Source organism: Crinia signifera, chromosome 5, assembly GCF_055691185.1.
Source record: "Crinia signifera chromosome 5, ASM5569118v1, whole genome shotgun sequence".
NCBI lineage: Eukaryota > Metazoa > Chordata > Amphibia > Anura > Myobatrachidae > Crinia > Crinia signifera.
The window spans coordinates 276,211,701-276,232,652 of record NC_139221.1 but is presented as its reverse complement, the minus strand read 5'-3'; the positions used below and the strand labels follow the sequence as shown (position 1 = coordinate 276,232,652).

Sequence of the window (20,952 nt, the reverse complement as noted above, 5' to 3'; positions counted from 1 at the left end):
CCCGGCTGCTGCAGCCCAGACAGGAAGGAGGGGGAGGGAGAGCCTCAGTGCCAGCAGCGAGAAACTCTTACACAACGCTCGCAGGACACAACTACCATCATTATATTACACATAACACTCTGACTTAAGCAACACCCCCTGCGCCCCCCCCCCCTTTACAGCAAACCCCTCTAAAAGGTCTAATGGCAACACAACCCCCCCCCCCCAATCTAAGAGGTCTAATATCAACACCCCCTGCCCCCTACAGGGTCTGACAGTGACACTCCCTGCCACTAGCCCCCACGTGTCATATTGTTACATATATACACATACTCTCACACACACAATTGCATGGTGTATCAGTATTACACATCACAGCTTCTGTCTCAGATACACTAATACCTGTCATATTGTTGCATACAGTATATACAGATGCAGGGACTCAGTGAAACATGATATTCTATAACACATCACAGTGTTTGTCTCAGGTACAGATATATTTGTCCTAATGTTACACGTCTGCTGGGTCTGTCACTACAAGGTGTAACACCTGCAGCACCCGTCCCAGGTACAGTAATATACATATGCACATAACGGCAGTTTTTTTTTAAATCCCTTTATGGGAGAGGTATGAAGCCCTGGAGAGATATAAAGTGTAGTAGCATAAAGCAACCAGATTCGTCATTTCATAGACTGTGCTAGATAAATGAGGGTCAGGAACTATTTGGTAAATTTAAGGAACTTCTCACTTTATTTCTCTACATGGATTGATAGATCTCTCCCAAGATGTTGCAGTACACATCACAGCTACTAGAGTGTGTACATAATTACATGTTTTACATTGTTGTTTTGTTACATGTACAGGGTATACGGTCACTAGGTCTACAAAAACTAGATCGACACCACTAGGTCGATCTGGGGTTAGGTCGACATGGGTAAGGTCAACAGTGTAAAGGTCGACCTGGGGTTTTTCACCTTTTTTGAGCTGACATGTGCCGACTGGCAGTATTTTATGCCGTACCATCCACTAGGGCGCGGTGGGAGAATAAATTATTGTGCCCAAAGCATGGCGAGTGTTCATGTCGACTGTGTTGACATTCGGGACAAAAAAGATGAAACCCCCATGTCAACCTTTTGAGTGTCGACCTTCCCCATGTTGACCTAATGACCCTGTCGACCAAACCCCATGTCAAACTTCAGCCATGTCGACCTAGTGGTGTAGATCTAATGCTTTTAGACCTAGTTGCTGTCTATCCAATTATCCATACCCATATACAGTACATACAGACACCATACCCATGTACAGTACACACAGACACCATACCCATGTACAGTACACACAGACACCATACCCATGTACAGTACACACAGACACCATACCCATATACAGTACATACAGACACCATACCCATGTACAGTACACACAGACACCATACCCATGTACAGTACACACAGACACTATACCCATGTACAGTACACACAGACACCATACCCAAGTACAGTACACACAGACACCCTACCCATGTACAGTACACACAGACACCATACCCATGTACAGTACACACAGACACCATACCCATGTACAGTACACACAGACACCATACCCCTGTACAGTACACACACACCATAACCAAGTACAGTACACACAGACACCATACCCATGTACAGTACACACACACCATAACCAAGTACAGTACACACAGACACCAAACCCATGTACAGTACACACACACCATAACCAAGTACAGTACATACAGACACCATACCCATGTACAGTACACACACACCATAACCAAGTACAGTACACACAGACACCATACCCATGTACAGTACACACAGACACCATACCCATGTACAGTACATACAGACACCATACCCATGTACAGTACATACAGACACCATAACCAAGTACAGTACATACAGACACCATACCCATGTACAGTACACACAGACACCATACCCATGTACAGTACATACAGACACCATAACCAAGTACAGTACACACAGACACCCTACCCATGTACAGTACACACAGACACCATACCCCTGTACAGTACACACAGACACCATACCCATGTACAGTACACACAGACACCATACCCATGTACAGTACACAGACACCATACCCATGTACAGTACACACAGACACCATAACCAAGTACAGTACACACAGACACCATACCCATGTACAGTACACACAGACACCATACTCCTGTACAGTACACACAGACAGACACCATACCCATGTACAGTACACACAGACACCATACCCATGTACAGTACACACAGACACAACTGCAGAGTCTTCCGTTACATCACCACAAGATGTTATATTACACATCACTGTGTCTCTCAAGCAAGGGTACTTTAAGAGAGGAGGGGGCCCCTGTGCAAGCTCTGATTGGGCCCACTCCTCTCTGATGGGATGGCAGACTATGTCATTGTGTCAGAGTCTACTGCACATGCCCAGGTCTCCGGTAACATGGCTCCCACTCGCAACTTCGTGTTCACAGGGACACCTCTACTGCACATGCGCAGCAGCCATTTTTCCAGTGATTTTTTGATGCTGCGCTGTAGGTGGCCGACTGAGGGAGGAGTGAGTAGGGTTAATGGATGCAGGGTGTGTTGTGTGGGGTGACCCAGGGCGCTGTGTGTACCATACACCTTGAACCCATTATAAATAAACCAGTGTTCTCTGGTACAGAAATGTATGTGCCTTTACTGCAAACACAGTTGCACTGATAGAAGTACAGTATCATTGCATGTTTCCATATAGCAAAACCCAAAGGGCTGAAGTGCTGATGTGTAATATGCTGATGTGAGTGGAGTTATTATATAACAGGAGAATGATATCTTCAGAATGCCTGGCGTGCGACAGTCTATCTTGGGTAATCAGATCTTAGTGCACTTATGCCAGAGCTGTCTTTATTTAACATAGAGTCACGTGCTACATAAATATTACTATCAGTGATCCTTGATAGAATTATAAGGGCTATTCACATATGCTAGATCCTAGTGGGAGAAAGGACCTTAGACACACCCAACCACCTGACCTGTGACACCAGGGGAAGGGAGCGAAGTCGGTGGGCTCACGCTGTCACTATCCAAGCCACCATCTATTGCCTTTAGTAAACAGGTGGCGAGCGGAGCCAGGCATTGTGCCTGAAGCGTGAAGTGAGTACATTTGGGCTACCGTGCTCGGAACTTGCACCTCCTTTTGTTGTCATGTGTTTGTGACGTCAGGGAGATTTTCTCCCACTGGGATCTAGAACTAACTAAGCACATATCCAAGCTCTACAGATCACAGAGGAGTTTATAGTACAAAATATGTATAAAAAGCAGTGAAAATTCTCTCTGTGGTACTCTGATAGCTGAATGGAATACCATTCAGGAGATGTTAAAGTGGGCAAACACTGTGTGTGCGCATGTACACCATAGGGGTGCACAGCACATTTTATTAGGGGGTGCGTCTAGCACCACCTATTGGGCGTGTCTAACACCGCCCATTGGGAGTGCCCAACACCGCCAATGAGACGTGTCTACCATCATCTATTGGCACTTACTACAATATAAAACGTCTCTCAGCCGGGCCATAATCTCCTCCCTATTTCAGTTTTAATTGTCTAATTACTCTGTGTAACAGTACATGCAAATACAGTCATACACATATATGGATGACATGAGTATGTAGTGATATGACAATGGTCTAGCACAATTAACAATGCAAAACACACATAATTGATTGATGGGTGCTTCTTTGTTCCCCAACCTAACAAATTAAAAACTTTTTCAATAGATATCATTACTTTACATGCTTGTATGAACTTGAATTCAATAACTCAATGGGGGAAATTTACTAAGAATACGAAAATTTGTATTCGTATTCTTAATACGAATGCATACGTGCATTCCTGGTGCATTTGGCTGGCAATTAGCGTCCGTTTACAGATAATTAGCTGCCGTATTTTCAATACAGCCGCTTAGTAAATTAGGAATCACTATTCTTTTGAATGGTGATCCCTGTTCATATTCTGTCTATGGCGTATACATTCCTATTTGTAAATACAAATACGAATGTGCCATGAATACAAATACAAATTTACGTATTTTCCGGACACTAAATCGTGTATTTTTGTATACGAAATCACCTATATTTAACAAATTTAGCTTAGTAAATTTCCCCCAATGCGTTTTGTCCTAAAGGACTTCTTCAGGGGTACCTCATTAAGTAATTCACACAGAATCCATATTAGTGAATGGTCATCAGGATATGTATGGCAAATTACTCATTGCTGCATGACATTGGTCACCTCTAATGAGAAATCACTGGATGTAAAATAATCTTAATACCAAACCAAACATATAAGAGGCAAATTATTGCAGATGGTATTGGCTCATACAAGGAGTTAAGTATGAATGGAAATCTCAGTGCTAGTGGGTCTCCTCACATCTCCTTCATGCAGTGCACACCATCCTGGCCTCACACCATCACTCCTGGGTATGAATCTACTTCCTGCTGTGCTCCACCACAAATACTCCTGTCGCAGGCTCACTTCTGCCGGCTCACATCCGGCAGAAAGGGGGGGGGTTTGGGCAAGGTGGTGACCTGTTTTGTGTGTACGGGATCAGGGCCGCCGAGGGGGGGGGGGGAGCAGGTACTAAAGGTACTAATTACCTGGGCCTGGGCTTGCTGGTACTAATTGCCCAGGCCCAGGCTTGCTGGAGGGGCCCGGCGGGGGCCCTGAACCATGGTCCGACCACCCCACACCCCTCTCCGTCCCTCCTGGGCAGCAGCAGCACACACACATTCAGCATGTGCTGTGCTGACAGCAGTCTAAGCATGACAGCTCATGCTGAGCCTGCTGTCAGCACAGCACATACTGTACGTGTGTGCTGCTGCTGAGGAAGGGGGGGGGTACTACAACAACTCCTCGACTTTAGAGGGTTTTTTCACTCCCCCTGAAAAATTTGGGGGATGTTGCTCAACCGTGGAAGATGGACATGCCACCCGCAATTAGGCCACACACCCACACTTTTACCGGGGCCTGGCATACCTCTCGGAGGCCCTGTACAGGATCACAGTTGAGGTCTGGGACACTCCCCAAAAGTGGACGTGACACTCCTGCACTTTTGCTGCCACTTCCTAGCTGTGTATTATACATTTTCTATATTGACCTTTGACCTATACTGTGGAAAATTAGGATAAATAGTTTTGTGAGTAGGCAAAACATCAGCAAAGCCTCACATAGCCCAAACAACTGGGTAGACATTGTCTTGCACATGAATCAAGAACTGCCCAACTTGTGGTGATGTTTTGGTCTGTGGAGATTACTGTACTTCATTCACTATTATCGGAAACAATTAGGCAGACTTCTAGGGTGTCGGGATTCTGCCTACCAGAAAATTAAGGCTGTCTATGAGGGATACATCATTGCTGTACTTAATGCAGGTAACAGCTGTGGAACTTCTAAGACGCCACCTCCACACATTTTCTCTTGAGGGTCTGGAAAGTGGGTAATGGTGACAGTGTGGGGGTGGGGTAGTATGTTAAAATTTTGCCTAGGGTGCCTTACACTGGTCCTGACTATTAGAATGTATGGGGAAGCTGTCATCTATTAGAATGAACTTAGGTCTACAGTCATTAGGTCGACCCCACTAGGTCGACTGGCAGGAAGGTCGACCTGACTTAAGGTCGACATGGGCCAATGTCGACATGACTTAAGGTCGAATTTGCATAAAGGTCGACATGAGGAAGGTCGACTGGTCATGAGGTCGACATGGGGTTTTTCACTGTTTTTTGAGCCGACATGTGCCGACAGGCGGTATTTCATGCCCTACCATCCACTAGGGCGCGGAGGAGGTTATCAAAGCTGTGGCGAGTGAAGCGAGCCACCGTGCCCGAAGCATCGCGAGCGAAGCGAGCGATGCGAGGGTCCGATTCTCATAGCCAACTGTGTCCATGTCCATTCGGATAAAAAAACAGTGAAAAACCCATGTCGACCTTATGACCAGTCGACCTTCCTCATGTCGACCTTTATGCAAATTCGACCTTAAGCCATGTCGACCTTGGCCCATGTCGACCTTAAATCAGGTCGACCTTCCTGCCAGTCGACCTAGTGGGGTCGACCTAATGACTGTAGACCTAAGTTCATTCTGACAGATGTACCGATTCCAATGTATGTATAGTAAATGAAGAAAACTATGTAATACTGTATGTAACACCAAACCTTTGAGAAACTTTACTCTAATATATAAATATGTTTTTTAATACTTATATAGACCAGGAAATTGCAACTTTTATTTAATTTTGGATTATTTGATGCATTGAAAAATGTGAGATTACTTCTGTCTGTGCACAGTCACCGCTGCCTTTCTTTGTTACGCTTTAATGTATAGAATTGTAGAGATGAAGCTTTTGTACTTTTGTCCTCCTGCTGATCCTCATTTTCCATAGCCTGGTCACTCCCCGGAGGGTCCTGAAATAATGATTCTCAAATTAAATTTGAAAGGTAGGGAAGATATTTGAACTTAAAATTATTATTCTTTTGAAAAACATGCAGAGACCTTGGCATGGTTCTTAAATCACTAATAGAAATGTATTTTTTTTTTCAACTGTTTTCTTCTTTTATCCTCTTCTACATCTTTCACACCATTCATTTAACTTAATAGACTTCCTCATTTCAATAATTTCCAATGTTCCATCTGTGGGGCTCTTTTGGAATCTTTACTAATCCTTATGTTTAATTAACTTCTTATAGCACCTCCTAACTGGGAAAAAAGTATTGGACTACTCTGCAGGGCAGCCGAGAGGTATGTCGGGCCCCGGTTAAATTTTGGGGGAGTGGCCTAATCATGGTAGGCAAGACCACCTCCCGTGATTAGGCCACGACCCAAAAATGTTTAAGGTGGGTGAAAAAACACTCTAACCTCGTCCCCCACCCCACCTCAGCAGCAGCAGCAGCAGCACACCTACAACAAGCTCAGCATGAGCTCTCACGCAGTCAGTGAGACGCTCATGCTGAGCCTGCTGTCAGCACAGCACATGCTGTAGGTGTGAGATGCTGCCTGGGAGGGATGGAGGGGGAAGGTATGGGGGGGCAGACCAGGACCCCCTGCCAGGCCCCTCCAGCAAGCCTTGGCCTGGGTAATTAGTACCCATCCCCCTCCCCTGTCGGCAGTCCTGCTACTCTGTACTGTACAAAACAAAGTATATATGCATTATATCTTTTTTCTCTGTTTGCAAATCCTACTAATTACATCGAACATCCTGGCAGAAGCAGGAGCCCTTGCAGGACTTGTTTTGCAGCCTTGATTAAAAAAAATCCCCCAGCTAGTTAGAGGACACTGTCTGTTTTTGGCAGTCTAACAATATTTCCAGCAGCCAAGTGAAGACATCAATGTTATAACAGTGGCAGATCCTCATAGCTTGGCTACAGGTGGAGTACAACCCAGTTGGACAGTACAGGCCAAATTGTTGGATGATGACATCATCATTTCTGTGGATGTCTGATGCAGTAACTATTAAATATCCCATTTTTTTCTTATCTCTGAGGATGTTTTATAATGAAAGATGTTTTTTGGATATAGTTCGACCTGGGCAAGGTTGAGTTTTACATGTTTTTGCTTTGTTTGTTTTTTTGTTGCATTTTATTTTATATTGTTACTTATCTCTTATAGTTTATATATATATATATATATATATATATATATATATATATATATATATATATATATATATATATATATATATATAGAGATATAGATATATAGAGATATATATAAACACACAGTGAAATTGTAAAAGTCTACAGTCCCAACAAAACCAATATAGTTTTAGGTGATGGTACTACATTAGAAGTTTGACTTGCTTTTTGGACTAGTGCCGCTAAAAATTTGACATGAAATTTCTGGAACTCACTGAGAAACCTTATATAGTGCATATACAAAATGTGCAATCTTGCAAAAGATGGGGGTAATTCGGACCTGATTGCACGGCTGTGAATTCGCACTGCAGCTGATTATCGGTAGACTGCAGATGGGTATGGGTTGCAGTAGGCATGCGCGAGGCCGTCCTGCGATAAAAGTCTGCTACTTTTTCTGATCGCTGGCCGTTCACAAGGTGATTGAAACTGTCTGTTTAGTGTGAGTGCTAAAAAAACGCAGATGTGCCTAGGAAAATGCTAGGAGGGTCCGGAACAATTCAGATGTGCCTAAGTGTTTTAAGGGAGGGTGTGTGACGTTAGCTCCTGGCCGGATATGCCGATTCCATTGCACCGCCAAATAAGTGTCTGGCTACTCTGAGCCTGCGATCCCTTGTGCCTAGCATATAAATCATTAGATGGTGAGCCTGTTACAATACGTTTTGATCAATTTCGGTCAGCTGTAAATAGACTTGTAGCTGTACACATAATATTAATTGATAAGGCGGGATTTCACTGTAGCGGGGCGGTGGCTTATCTAAACTCTGACTATGCCTATTCACGGCCTTGGGATCAGGTCTGGATTAGGCCTGATATCGTCAGTGGCCACATCCATTAGTATGTTGCCATGGACGATATCCACAGATTGAGCTTCATGTACAGACAACAGAAGACGTCACTAATGACCTGACCAGGAGAGTGCATCGCTAGCTATAGATTGCATACACACTGAACAATTTTAAGAATTTGGCGTAATGAATAGTTGTTATTGGCAAACTCATTTAAAATGTCATCTAGTATGTACCCGGCTGAAATATATTCCTGCAAATGTTATTTTATTATTGCCGCAAAGAGAAGCTTTAATCAATTCTAAGTAGGTTACAGGATCTAAAACCGGATAATTAGTAAATATACCCCTTGGTCATATTATGTAAGTTTTACTCACTGTTTATAATTCTAATCATTTGAAGCATTTAGATGTAAAACAATTTTTAGTTATTAAACAGGTGATTGGGCTTTTGTATCTAGATAATGACACTTAGTTTTATCTCTGAGCTGATGGGCCATACATTAGCCCGACTTGTCCTAGGGACAAGTCGGACCCGATTTCCCCGGCAGCTCCCCGGGAGGTTTCCATCATGATAAGGCACTTGATGTGCCAAGTTGTGCATATGATAAATCGCCATGCGATTTATCATATAAAACTCCCGGGGAGCTGCAGGGGGAGAGCGGGGTGAGGGACACTGGGGAGCAACAGGGGGGGAGCCGGGCATTGTAGCTGTCAAATAGGCAGCGGGCGGTGGGGGGGCGCTGGAGAGCCGGGCTGGGGACACAGGCAGCAGCGGGCGGGGGTGGACGCCGGTGAACGGAGCTGGCCGGGCGCAGCATGACCGGGGACGGGGAGAACGCTGCAAGAAAAAAAACAAAAAACATTACAAATGAATTGGAAGCCAGTAATTGGCTGAGAGCTCTCTCAGCCAATTGCTGATTGGCTGAGAGAGCTCTCTCAGCCAATCACTGGCTTCCAATTCATTTGTAATGTTTTTTTTTTTTTTCTTGCAGCGTTCTCCCCGTCCCCGGTCATGCTGCGCCCGGCCAGCTCCGTTCACCGGCGTCCACCCCCGCCCGCTGCTGCCTGTGTCCCCAGCCCGGCTCTCCAGCATCGCCCTCCCCAGCGTCTGTCACCGCTGACGCTGCCCGCTCTCCCCCTGCCTGGCTCTGGCGTCCCCCGCCCGGAGGCTGCACATAAGATTTAGGAAATCTTATGTGCAGCCGGTCCGACTGCCCGACTCCGATCCGATGCGCACGGGACCGCGCATCGGATCGGGGGGGCTGTCAAACCATGCGATTTGGGCCGATTTCATGGCCCGATTCATCCGAATCGGGTGAAATCGTGCCCAAATCGTATAGTGTATGGGGGCCTTAAAGCTCTTAAGGTGCATGCTCAGTGGTTGTTTTTGACAAGCGTATATGCAGGGAAGGGAAATCGCTGGGATGAAAATCGCTCAGTGCCTACACATTTTTGCACGTCCAATTGATTTTCCCTGGGGTGGATGGCTTTCCATAGCAGGACTCTATGGAAAGCCATCCATGCTTGCTGTCGCTCATCTACTGGTAATACCAGCAGATAGGCGGCGATGGCCAGGGATGATGCAGGAGCGCGCATCACCGCTCATCGCCGGGTCGTACACATTGCACGGCTTTTAATCTGAAAGGAGCTCAAATAGTTCAAGTAAGCTGCTTTCAGCTCAAAATCGCCCAGTGTATATGGGCCTTTAATCTATATTCTGCATTTTGATAAATAGCATATCATTTTGTGTGATTAGAGGATGGTGAATGTTCTTGAAGGTTATACCCATACCTCCCAACAGTCCCGAAAACTGCGGGAATGTCCCAGTTTTCACGGACATTCTTGCATCCCTCCCACGGCCGGCAGTGTCCCACGGCGAGGGGGGGCTGTTGGGAGTCCCCCCTGTTGGCTACTGAGCAGCGGTGAATAAACGCTGTGCGCACAGTGTCTATTCCCGCAGCCAGGGGGCTAGGGGCATGGCTAGAGGCTCACAGAACTTCTGGGTCATGCCCCCATAGCCTCAAAACGAAGGGCGTGGCCTTGTGGGAGAGCTGCGAGTATAGGCCATGTCCCCGAAATTAGACCAAGCCCCCTGAAAATTTTCGCAACATTCTGTCCCTCCTCCGTCTCCCTGAAAGTTGGGAGGTATGTATACCATTTACTGTGTAAAATATTAATAAGGGATGGCAACCTTGTTATTCTATTGTTTTGGAATTGATGGAACTGTTTGAGAAGACTTGTAGCACTGTTCTATATACTATTGCTATTTTCTGCTACAATACATATTCAAAAGATACTGCTCCAGAATTACTAAGCTTGAAAAGTGATAAAATGGAGAGTGATAAACAATCAGCCAATCAGCTCCTACCTGTCACGTCACAGACTGTGTTTGAAAAATGATAGGTGGGAGCTGGTTGGTTGGAGGTTTACTCTCCATTTTACCACTTTTCAAGGCTTAGTACATCTCGCCCACAGTCTGTGCTGCAAATAGGAGGAATGTTTGTATTCCCCTGCAGTACCAAAAGTGACGTGTCTACATTAGTTTATATTAGTTTCGGTACTTGTTTTCTAGCACGGCGCCCACGATTTTAATCTTATGGCATCGTATCGGTCGGATCACATTGCATGCGATGCGATCCGACCCGATGCAATCCGACCCGATTTTTAATTGTACAACCACCCTGATGGGTGATTACTATGTTAAATGCCCCCCATTGTTAACACCACCCCCACTATCAACGCCAACCCGAAGCGTGGCGAGCGCAGTGAGCCCGTGAGGGGCGGTGGTACACGTCCTCCGACCTTTTCATACCCCCACTATCCACGACGGCGTGGAGTTGATTTTAGATAGTGTGGTGATCGCAGCGAGCCACCAAGCCCGAAGCGTGGCGAGCGGACGCAGATTACTTCACATGTATTCCACGTCCCCTCGCGGGGTTTGCTGCGCTCGCCACGCTTCAGGATCGGTCCACACATCCCCTCGCATGCCGAACAGGAGAGTGTCGTCAGGGGGTGGGTCTTGCTTCGCCAGTGGGAGGGCCTTGCTTCACCAGGGGGCGGGCCTTGTGTCACCAGGGGCGGGCCTTGCGTCACCAGGGGCGGGCCTTGCGTCGTGTGAAAAGGAGTTATGGAACCGGTCTGGCTGGGGGTCTAAGGGACTTGCAGTGCAGGGCAGGCGCCGGCGGACAGTGCCGCAGATGGGGAGGGACAGATTTCCAATGGCCCAGGGTAGAAAGCTTAGGCCCTATGATCAGCGGCGTAACTATAGCACCACGGGGGGGCGCTGTGCATGTGGGGGCGCCGGGGGCTGCGGTGCTATAGTTACACCCCCCCCCCAATCCCCCGCAGACTTACCTATCTCGCTGGTCCCGGCGGCTCTGTTCTTCTGCTGAGGACCACCACAAAATGGCCACCCCCATATAGCACACAGTTCTCTGAAACTGTCTGCTGAATGGGGGCGGCCATTTTGTGGTGGTCCTCAGCAGAAGAATGGAGCCGCCGGGACCAGCGAGATAGGTAAGGCTGCGGGGGTCTGGGGGGGGGGGGGGGGGGGTTTGCATGGGCAGCGGGGGGGGGGGGGTGCTTGGCAAGGCGGCGGCGGGGGGGGGGGCACCCAAAACGTAATCACTGCCTATGATTATAGGGGCCCTTGGGCAACTGCCCATCTAGCCCATGCGTTAAGACGGCCCTGACAGCTCCCAGCACTAGTATCTTTGGCTGATTGGGAGTTTACTTTGTGGCCTAATATACTGGGGGAAGAAAGCATGGCAGAATAGGTCTGCTTCATACAATGCATTTGTCTGAGCACAGCATTGCCACACATGGTAGCTTAGAGGTACTATATTGGCTCACAGCCTGAACAAACCCCAGCCCTGGGCTCTGCATGACATAGCATCTGACTGCCACCCCAGGCTGCAGGACTCAAAACTGTACAGAGGTGCGGCGATGCATTTTTTTTTTAAAGCCCCTGTGTGAAAGGGAGGGAGTTCTAAAATATTGGGGAGCTCCCCAGTGGCATCTGGCCAAGCTGAGGCTTTGTACAGTCTGCTCTGCGGGGTGTGCGCAGCCTGGCCGATTGATGGACAGGGCAGGGGCAGCACTCAGAAGGTGAAGGGGGAGGGTAGCTTTGCATTGAATGTCTCCGGGAGTGTGGGCTCTGCTGGGGGTGAACATCCCTAGGGAGTGTGGGATTTGGTGGGGGTGATCATTCTGGCCTAAATGTGCAGCTGTAAAAAAAAAGTGACCATTGAATACTTACCGCTCGCTGTACACACGCTTTCTCCTGCAGCTACAGCTTCACTTCCACGATGGCTACTGCGCATGCGCTAGATAACATCGCTGACAGCGCCAACGTGATGACGTGGCGTCATTGCATTGGCGGCGTCATTGTGGTTATCTAGCGCATGCGCAGTAGCCACTGCGGCAGGGGAAACGGCAGCTCCGGGAGAAAGGGGTGCTCTTCCCGGGAGTCCGTGACATTACCCACAATTCCGGGAGTCTCACGGACATTCCGGGAGAGTCGGCAACGCTGGATTAGCCTTAAACCTTAATGTTGTTGTTGGCTGTTAGTGAACAATATAGTGAGTACACACTATAACGATCTAGAACGATATAGTTCAGTGATGTCACTTGCTCCTGCTCCTCATGCAGGTCATTGGCTACATAGCCAAAATTGCCCTGCAGGTAAAGCCGAGGGGAAGGGGGAGTCTTTAATGACATTGAACATACATCCTAGATTTTTAAATCAGGTTCTAAGGGCCCCCAAAAAGATATCCTGGTCATCCAAAACATTCCCAGATGAGCATTGTTCCATTATTGCATGACATCATGACATAACATGGACCTGCCCCCACTCCAAAAGTCCCTTAGATGTTCTTTGATAGGATAAAAATGGTTTGGACACACAAAATGGTTTCATCCACTATATGTGCGCAACCAGTTACTTTAAATGTGACACAGGTCTACTTCCAAAACACCTAGAACCTGATTCAGATTTGTACATAATTCACGCAGCTGAGCAGTTATCGGTAGACTGTAAACACACCAATGTACTCTACCGATGCCACCTGCAATCAGCAGCAAAGATTTTGTGCTATGAATTGTATGAGGGAGGAGGGCCCAAAACCGGTGTTTTGCCTAGGGCCCCATGATGTCTAAATTGACCTCTGGTTAAGATTCATTTTATTGATTTCGATTGATTTAAATAATAAAAATAAACTGATGAAAATGTACTTTTCCTAAATATGCACAAGTCACCCATAATCGTATTAAAATAAATGTGAGATAAATTAAAATATGTATTTTGTATTACGTTGTGCCTTCACTCTGTATAAATGGTTCAATTAGTTCCAATATATTCTAAAAATAGAGCACTGTAGGAAAAATACACCCTTAAGTACTTATTTGAGGTAGATCCAGCAGGTTGAAATCCACAAGGCACCTTGACCCTTATTCTGGCTCACTCGCAAAGGCAAATTCCTTCTCAAATGGACAAAACCATGTGCACTGCAGGTGGGGCAGATGTAACTTGTGCAGAGAAAAATAGATTTGGGTGGGGTTTTACTTCAAAGTTAGATCTATATTGCAGTGTAAAAATAAAGCAGCCTATATTTTCCCTGCACAGAAACAAAATAACCCACCCAAATCTAAATCTCTCTGCACATGTTACACCTGCCCCCCCCCCTACAGTGCACATGGTTTTGTCCAGCGACCATATTCCCAGTGATTTCAGCCCCTATCGCCCCCGTGTGTACACAGCTTTATGCATCATCTGGAAACAGACAGAACAGAGTAATGTATCACAGGCAAAGGTAAAATAACTTTCAAATAAAATATAAGCTCCAGTATACTTTCCACTTGTAATAAATGCTGTCAGTATGTACTATGTGCACATTTGCCAGTGCTACAATCTGTACTTTAACAAGGAACTTCAGGCCTGATTCTAGTTCACTCGCAAAGCATATTTGGTTTGCTAATGGACAAAACCATATGCACTGCAGAGAGAGTTAGATTTGGCCAAGTTATTTTGTTTCTGTGCAGGGTAAATACTGACTGCTTTATTTTATACTTTATATAGATATTAGTTTGAAGTTCAAACCCCACCCAAATCTAACTCTCTCTGCATCAGCCCCCCTGCAGTGCACATGGTTTTGTTCATTAGCAAACCAAATGTGTTTTGCGAGTGAACCAGAATCAGGCCCATAATTCCACTATTTTTCTATAATTAAATATTTGAACAGAGTCCTCCACATAAATACAGTAAAATAAAATTGTGCCGCTTAAAAACATAATTTGTATTGTCTTAACTTTTCCACAAACTGCATAAATGACATTCACCTGGAAGTCTATTCAGACTCGCTGCTGACATTTACCACATTTCCTTTTTGCAGTTACACCTACACTTTATTTAAATGTCAAGGAAACAGAAGACCAACCTCAGTATGGAATTTTTGCTACAAACCTTCCTACTCGTGTTATCTCCTTGCTTTATATATTACTGTAAAAATGCTTTTGGTTAACTGTGAGATGTAAGGTGCACTTTGCTCACGTAGAAGAGAAATGCGTGGTGTGTGGAAGCGACTCGTGCATTTATTGTGATTTTCTGCAGACATTTTAGATACATTCTGTAATTAGTAAATATATTGTGATATCATTGGGATTATCACTGTAATATTATTATAAACCATAAGCGTGATTCTTTTAGTCTTGTGTTAACAGATAGTTCTCCATTTCTCATGGTAGGGGCAAATACAGGATTTATAGGGGGTGAGGGGGTGGAGCCAGGCATGGGAGGTGGAGACTGAGGTCCTTTAAACTGGTATGCATGGTGTAGATACACATCTATCTCAAAGACATGTATCAGTCTCATGTGCTTGAGATACATATTACTTGTCTTCTTGCATCACCCCAAGGGCCGGTGCAAGGCATCTAAGCATCCTAGGCAAACCTACAGGATACTGCCCCTGTTTCCCCGACAACCCCCCACTCCCAGCTTCTCACATACATAGTTTACTGTTCAAATTCTTATAGGGGGAGGGGGTGCGGGCACCCCCTGCCGCTGCTGCCCTGCTCCCCACACACGCATGCCTTAACAATAGCTGCTTCTCCTGCTGCATAGCCTGCTTACTTCACCTGCTCTCTAGTTGATTCTGCACTTGTGTTTCCATCCTCACAGTGTACTCCTTGGACTCTAAGCTAGTCTTTCTAGGCTTCTGCCGCTTCCTGTCTAATACCCCATTCACACCAGCCAAATTTCCCAGGTTAGCCTGGGAACAACCCGGGAGTAGTGCTGGTATGGAAAGGTCCCAGGACAAAATCCCAGGACCCATGCCCCTGCTAGCTACCAGGGTTGCTCCCCGGATTTTCCCCGGGTGCATGAATGGTACAGGGACATGTCCCTCCTTCCCAGGTTGCCTCTGCTGATGCAGGTTGACTATGCAGGGCATCTTCCTGTTGATGTGATTTTTCAGAGGCATCACACAGAGTGGAGGAAGATACTGTGCAAGCTCTGTGGCACAACAGACCCCAGCAGTGTTTTATAACCTCTGCAAGCCTGCAATGTCTTGGACAAATGATGAGGGAGCTTCTAAACATTACCATATGGAAACGCCCAGTGTTTTATGGACGTTCCCATGAGAAATCTGGGCGTTCTCATGCTAATTGGCCGATGATGTGGGTGCCGGGGGCAGGCAGCTGACATCACCGCATTTCAGCTGCCCGCCCACGTTCCTCCGAATGTGCACACAGATCTAAGGTTGCTCTGAGCAACCTTAGATCTGTGTGCACTTTCCACATCATACGATGGTCGGTGACCATCGAATGATGTGGGTGTTACCCAGCAGGCTGCAAATGGATGTTTATGCAAAACATCCATTCGCAAACAGTGCGGACATACATGCATTGTGAATGGTGTGCCGGCATATGACCATTCGCAAGGCGGGATCTGGTTTATTCGCAAGGGTGCGAATTTGCATCCGAGCAAATAAACCAGAATAAGGGCCCTGTATATCAAACCTTCTCAGTTTCCCTGCTCAGCGTCTACCACTGGCCCACTGAGGTCACAGCTAGGAACCCAAGTTCAGACAAACCTGATCATCATAACATCACTGGTTTAAGGCTGGGTTGGAACAGGAAGCACTGGTAAATGTTATGGCAATAACCATTGGGTATTGCCAGAAAAAAGCACAATATACAGTTAAATGTACAATGCGTTTTATGTAGTTGAAAAACGCAATTTTTATTTTTTTTTAAAAATCAGGGTGACAGTGACTTTACATAGTAAAGTTATTATGTCTACACACTGGAACGAATAATCTATAAATAAGCAACAAGAAAATGAATACAATGGGTATGTTATGAAATGAAGACAATTTTTCTCATTTTATGTGAGTTATTTTTAATTGCTCAGGGAAAATATCTTCTAGATCCCAGCAGAGTGCTAGAAAATGTGCCTTATCCCCACTGGATTGACCAAGACTTAATTAACAATCAACCTACAGTATAATGACTGAAACATAAATGTAAATCTTTAATGTCCGTACAGAATCCAACAGGCTCTTTACATGAAATATTGTCAATGAGAAGATAGTACAGAGAGAAAATTAATTTTTAACCAAAATATATAAAATGTAATGCATAGCAGTATAATATAATTACCTATAAGTGTTTTGTGAATGGTACTCATTATCTTATAGTTATTTTAGGTATAAATGTAATAAAAGATGAAAAGTAAAATAAATGACATCTATGTAAAAGTAGTTACATAAATTGATTGAAAATGATGTTCTACCTAATAATGGTAGTCACATCTCTCAAGGACTGTAGACACAGTACAAATTACCAGTAATACCCAGTACTGTGCTTTGGAATTATTCATTGCATTTCATTTTGAATAAAACATGTTTCTTTTTGTTTTAATGTTATATATTTAATCTTTGCAATTATATACAGTCATGCATCACTACTGAATAAAATTGAATTTTTAATAGTTTCATAAATGGGAAAAACGAAATCAAACTTTGCTCAAACGTTTAGGTAGTTGTGTATTATCACGGAGCCCGTCGCGTCGCATCGCATACCACTAATTAAGGTATGCGATGGCATGCGATGGACCCGATTTGAGGCTTTTCCCGGGATGAGTGTACAATTTTAATATCGCGTCGCATCACATGCCATTATAACGGCATGCGATGCGATGCAACGCGATTTCAATGTTAAATGCCCACCCAGACCCGATTTTTAATTGTATCCCCACCCTGATGGGTAATGACTATGTTCAAATGCCCCCCCCCATTGTTATCGCCACCCCACTATCAACGCCAACCCGAAGCATGGCGAGCGCAGCAAACCCGCGAGGGGCGGCGGTACGCGTCCTCCGACCTTTTCATACCCCCACTATCTAGTTGGCGTGGTGTTGAATTTATATAGTGTGGCAAGCGCAGCGAGCCACCGAGCCCGAAGCGTGGCGAGCGCATGCGCATTACTTCACAAGTATTGCGCGTCCGCTCGCCACGCTTCGGGCTCGGTGGCTCGCCACACTATATAAAATCAACTCCACGCTGACGTGGATAGTGGGGGTATGAAAAGGTCGGAGGACGCGTACCGCTGCATTCGCCACGCTTCAGGTTGGCATTTATAGTGGGGTGGCATTAACAATGGGGGGGGGGGGATTTGAACATAGTCATTACCCATCAGGGTGGGTGTACAATCTAAAATCGGGTCTGGGTGGGGGGGCATTTAACATAGGAATCAGGCATCTGGGTGCCTGTACAATAAAAAATCGGGGACAATCGCATCTCATCACATCGCATGCCATCATATTTTTTGGTTGTACAATGCCCTGCAATGAAAATTGGGGGCGCCGTGATAATACACAAGTACCAACTTTTATGCTAATCAGTCCCAGCACATTTATCTACATATGGAAAGACAATGAGTGGGTGCCAAGAGTGGGGAGAGCAGGCAGGGTTGGACTGGCCCAGAGGGGAAACCCCAGGATTAAGTAATATCCTATACTACAAGGTGTACACCCTACAGCAACAAGTTTCAACCAATATGCTGTAACCCGCACATAAACTTCTCATTTTGACCATATGGAGAAGAAGGCACTAGGGGGCAAGTTGAATAAGGAGCTTGCCAAACACATATTCTGAGGGAAGAGAAGAGTTCATGACAAGTACTAGTGAAGTAAACTGAGGGCATTGTGTAGCAGAATATGAACTGCAGACACTGTGTGGCATAATGACGACTGGTGGCGCTGTGTGGCATCAGTGATAACTGGGGGAACGTTCTCGCATAATGAGACCTGGAAACGGTAAAACATTTCCCTAAGCAAACATTGTGTTCCTTGACAATTTTTACTTGTAAATTTTAACTTGTGATTACCAATCTAATGCTGTTTGCCAGTGGGAGTTATTTCATGCCTTGTAAGTGCATCGTGTGATTAAAAATGTTAATCTTCAAAAGATTTCAGCACCATTGCCTGTTTTTATTTTCTTTTTTTTCTTTTGGTGTCCATCCTACCCTTGCTAGCGCAATTGGGAGGAAAATATTTTGTCACAGGACATAAGATTCCTTCAATTGTGTGCAGGCTATGCTGATGGAACTATTGGACTATTACATTAAAGGTTACATCCAACACTTGTTTGCTAGCACTCATGAAATGGTGTACACATATATATGTTTACAAAGGTGAGTGCTATATGTTTTGCATTAATTGTGGTTACATACAATCTGGTGGTTGGACAATAACTCATCCTATGCGAATCTAGCTGCATATCCTAATTTGTAACTACATATTGTCTGAGAACATTGGTTGATTGTTATTTGTCCAAAATGCTTGGGACCAGTGTACTTTAAAGAAGTTGGATATATTTAAGTAAGTTAGGAATTGGATTTAGGAGAACCTTTGATGAACACAAAGCTAGAAGTAGGAGGTGTCCATCAGCTATGATCATGCCGGGCTTAATCCATACAATAATTACATTCTTTCAGATCAAAACAAGGGATGGCCAAACTGGTCCTCAAGATCTTCCAAAATGTCATGTTATACAGACTACCTGTAGATCTGTAGAATGTGTCAGTCAGGAATGAATGCAGCATGTTTGAAAATGTGACAGTTAGTAATGACTACACCGGTGCACCAGCTAGGTGGTCTGGAAAATATGATCTGTTGGTAGATCTTGAGGACCAGTTTGGCCAACCCTGCTCTAAATGTTGCAGGAATGGCTTAATACAATGTCCAATGGAAACTCACTGGTTAGGTTAGGTGCATGAACACATTTCTTCTGTACAATAAGCTTTACACTGAAGAAGTTATTCTAAAATAATAATAATAAATCTCTTTCAACAATTATTGTTGTCTTCTAGAAGCACAGAACCAGATGTAACTCTGTAACATAGTTTTAAGAAGAAAGCAACTGTGTTGATCTCTAGCCCTATAAATTGTTACTTTAACAAAATAAAGGTCTTTGTTGCTTGAGATTCTTGCAGAAAGCCAGATCAGATCTTTTGGGTGTGATTATAAGACATCTATAAGCAGCTCGATTATAATGTTCCTGAGCTTCTATTAAAGTCTCAATTAAATTTCCCTGTGTTTTCTGTGGCACGGTGATTTTGTCATTTACAGCTGGAATAGGTGTGGGAACTGGGATGTTGAGACTGGTTACTGGAAAGAAGCCTGAGGTTCAGTAGTTCTCTAGAAAGTTAAAATGTGTGTGCCTGCGTGTGTGTGTGTGTGTGTGTGTGTGTGTGTATATATATATACATACACATACATATGCAGAGCTAAAAGTTGGAGAGGTTGGGGGAACTCCTTTCCATCTGTCACCTAATTACCCCCCCCCCCCCTCACCCCACCAGGCAGAGCCAGGGCCAGTGGCAGGGTTTTGGTACCCCCATGCAAACTATAATGCTTTTCTGCTAGAATTACTGAACTCGGTTCCACCCCATTCCCCCTTCTCTCAGACCATCCCAACCAGTATCCAGTGTGAATGTCTCCCTTCTCTCAGACCACCTCCACCAGTATCCAGTGTGTATGTCTCCCTCCTCTCAGACCACCTCCACCAGTATCCAGTGTGTATGTCTCCCTCCTCTCAGACCACCCCCACCAATATCAGGTGTGAATGTCTCCCTTCTCTCAGACCACCTCCACCAGTATCCAGTGTGTATGTCTCCCTCCTCTCAGACCACCTCCACCAGTATCCAGTGTGTATGTCTCCCTCCTCTCAGACCACCCCCACCAATATCAGGTGTTTATGTCTCCCTTCTCTCAGACCATACGCACCAGTATCCGGTGTGTATGTCTCCCTTCTCTCAGACCATCCCCACCAGTATCCAGTGTGTATGTCTCCCTCATATCAGACCACCCCCACCAGTGTCCAGTGTTTATGTCTCCCATCTCTCAGACCATACAACCAGTATCCAGTGTGTATGTATATCTCCTCTCAGACCATCCCCACCAGTCAGTGTGTATGTCTCCCTTCT

General features: G+C 45.3%; 1 long non-coding RNA gene across 2 annotated transcripts in view; it reads right to left on the bottom strand.

The window, feature by feature from the left end:
* LOC146079707 (uncharacterized) overlaps positions 1-20,952 on the bottom strand; it is a 68,422-nt gene that overhangs the window by 30,790 nt on the left and 16,680 nt on the right. For both annotated transcript variants that reach the window (XR_014474706.1, XR_014474707.1), the window contains exon 2: positions 6,323-6,455. This is a non-coding gene — a long non-coding RNA (uncharacterized LOC146079707). The remainder of the gene's footprint in view (positions 1-6,322; positions 6,456-20,952) is intronic.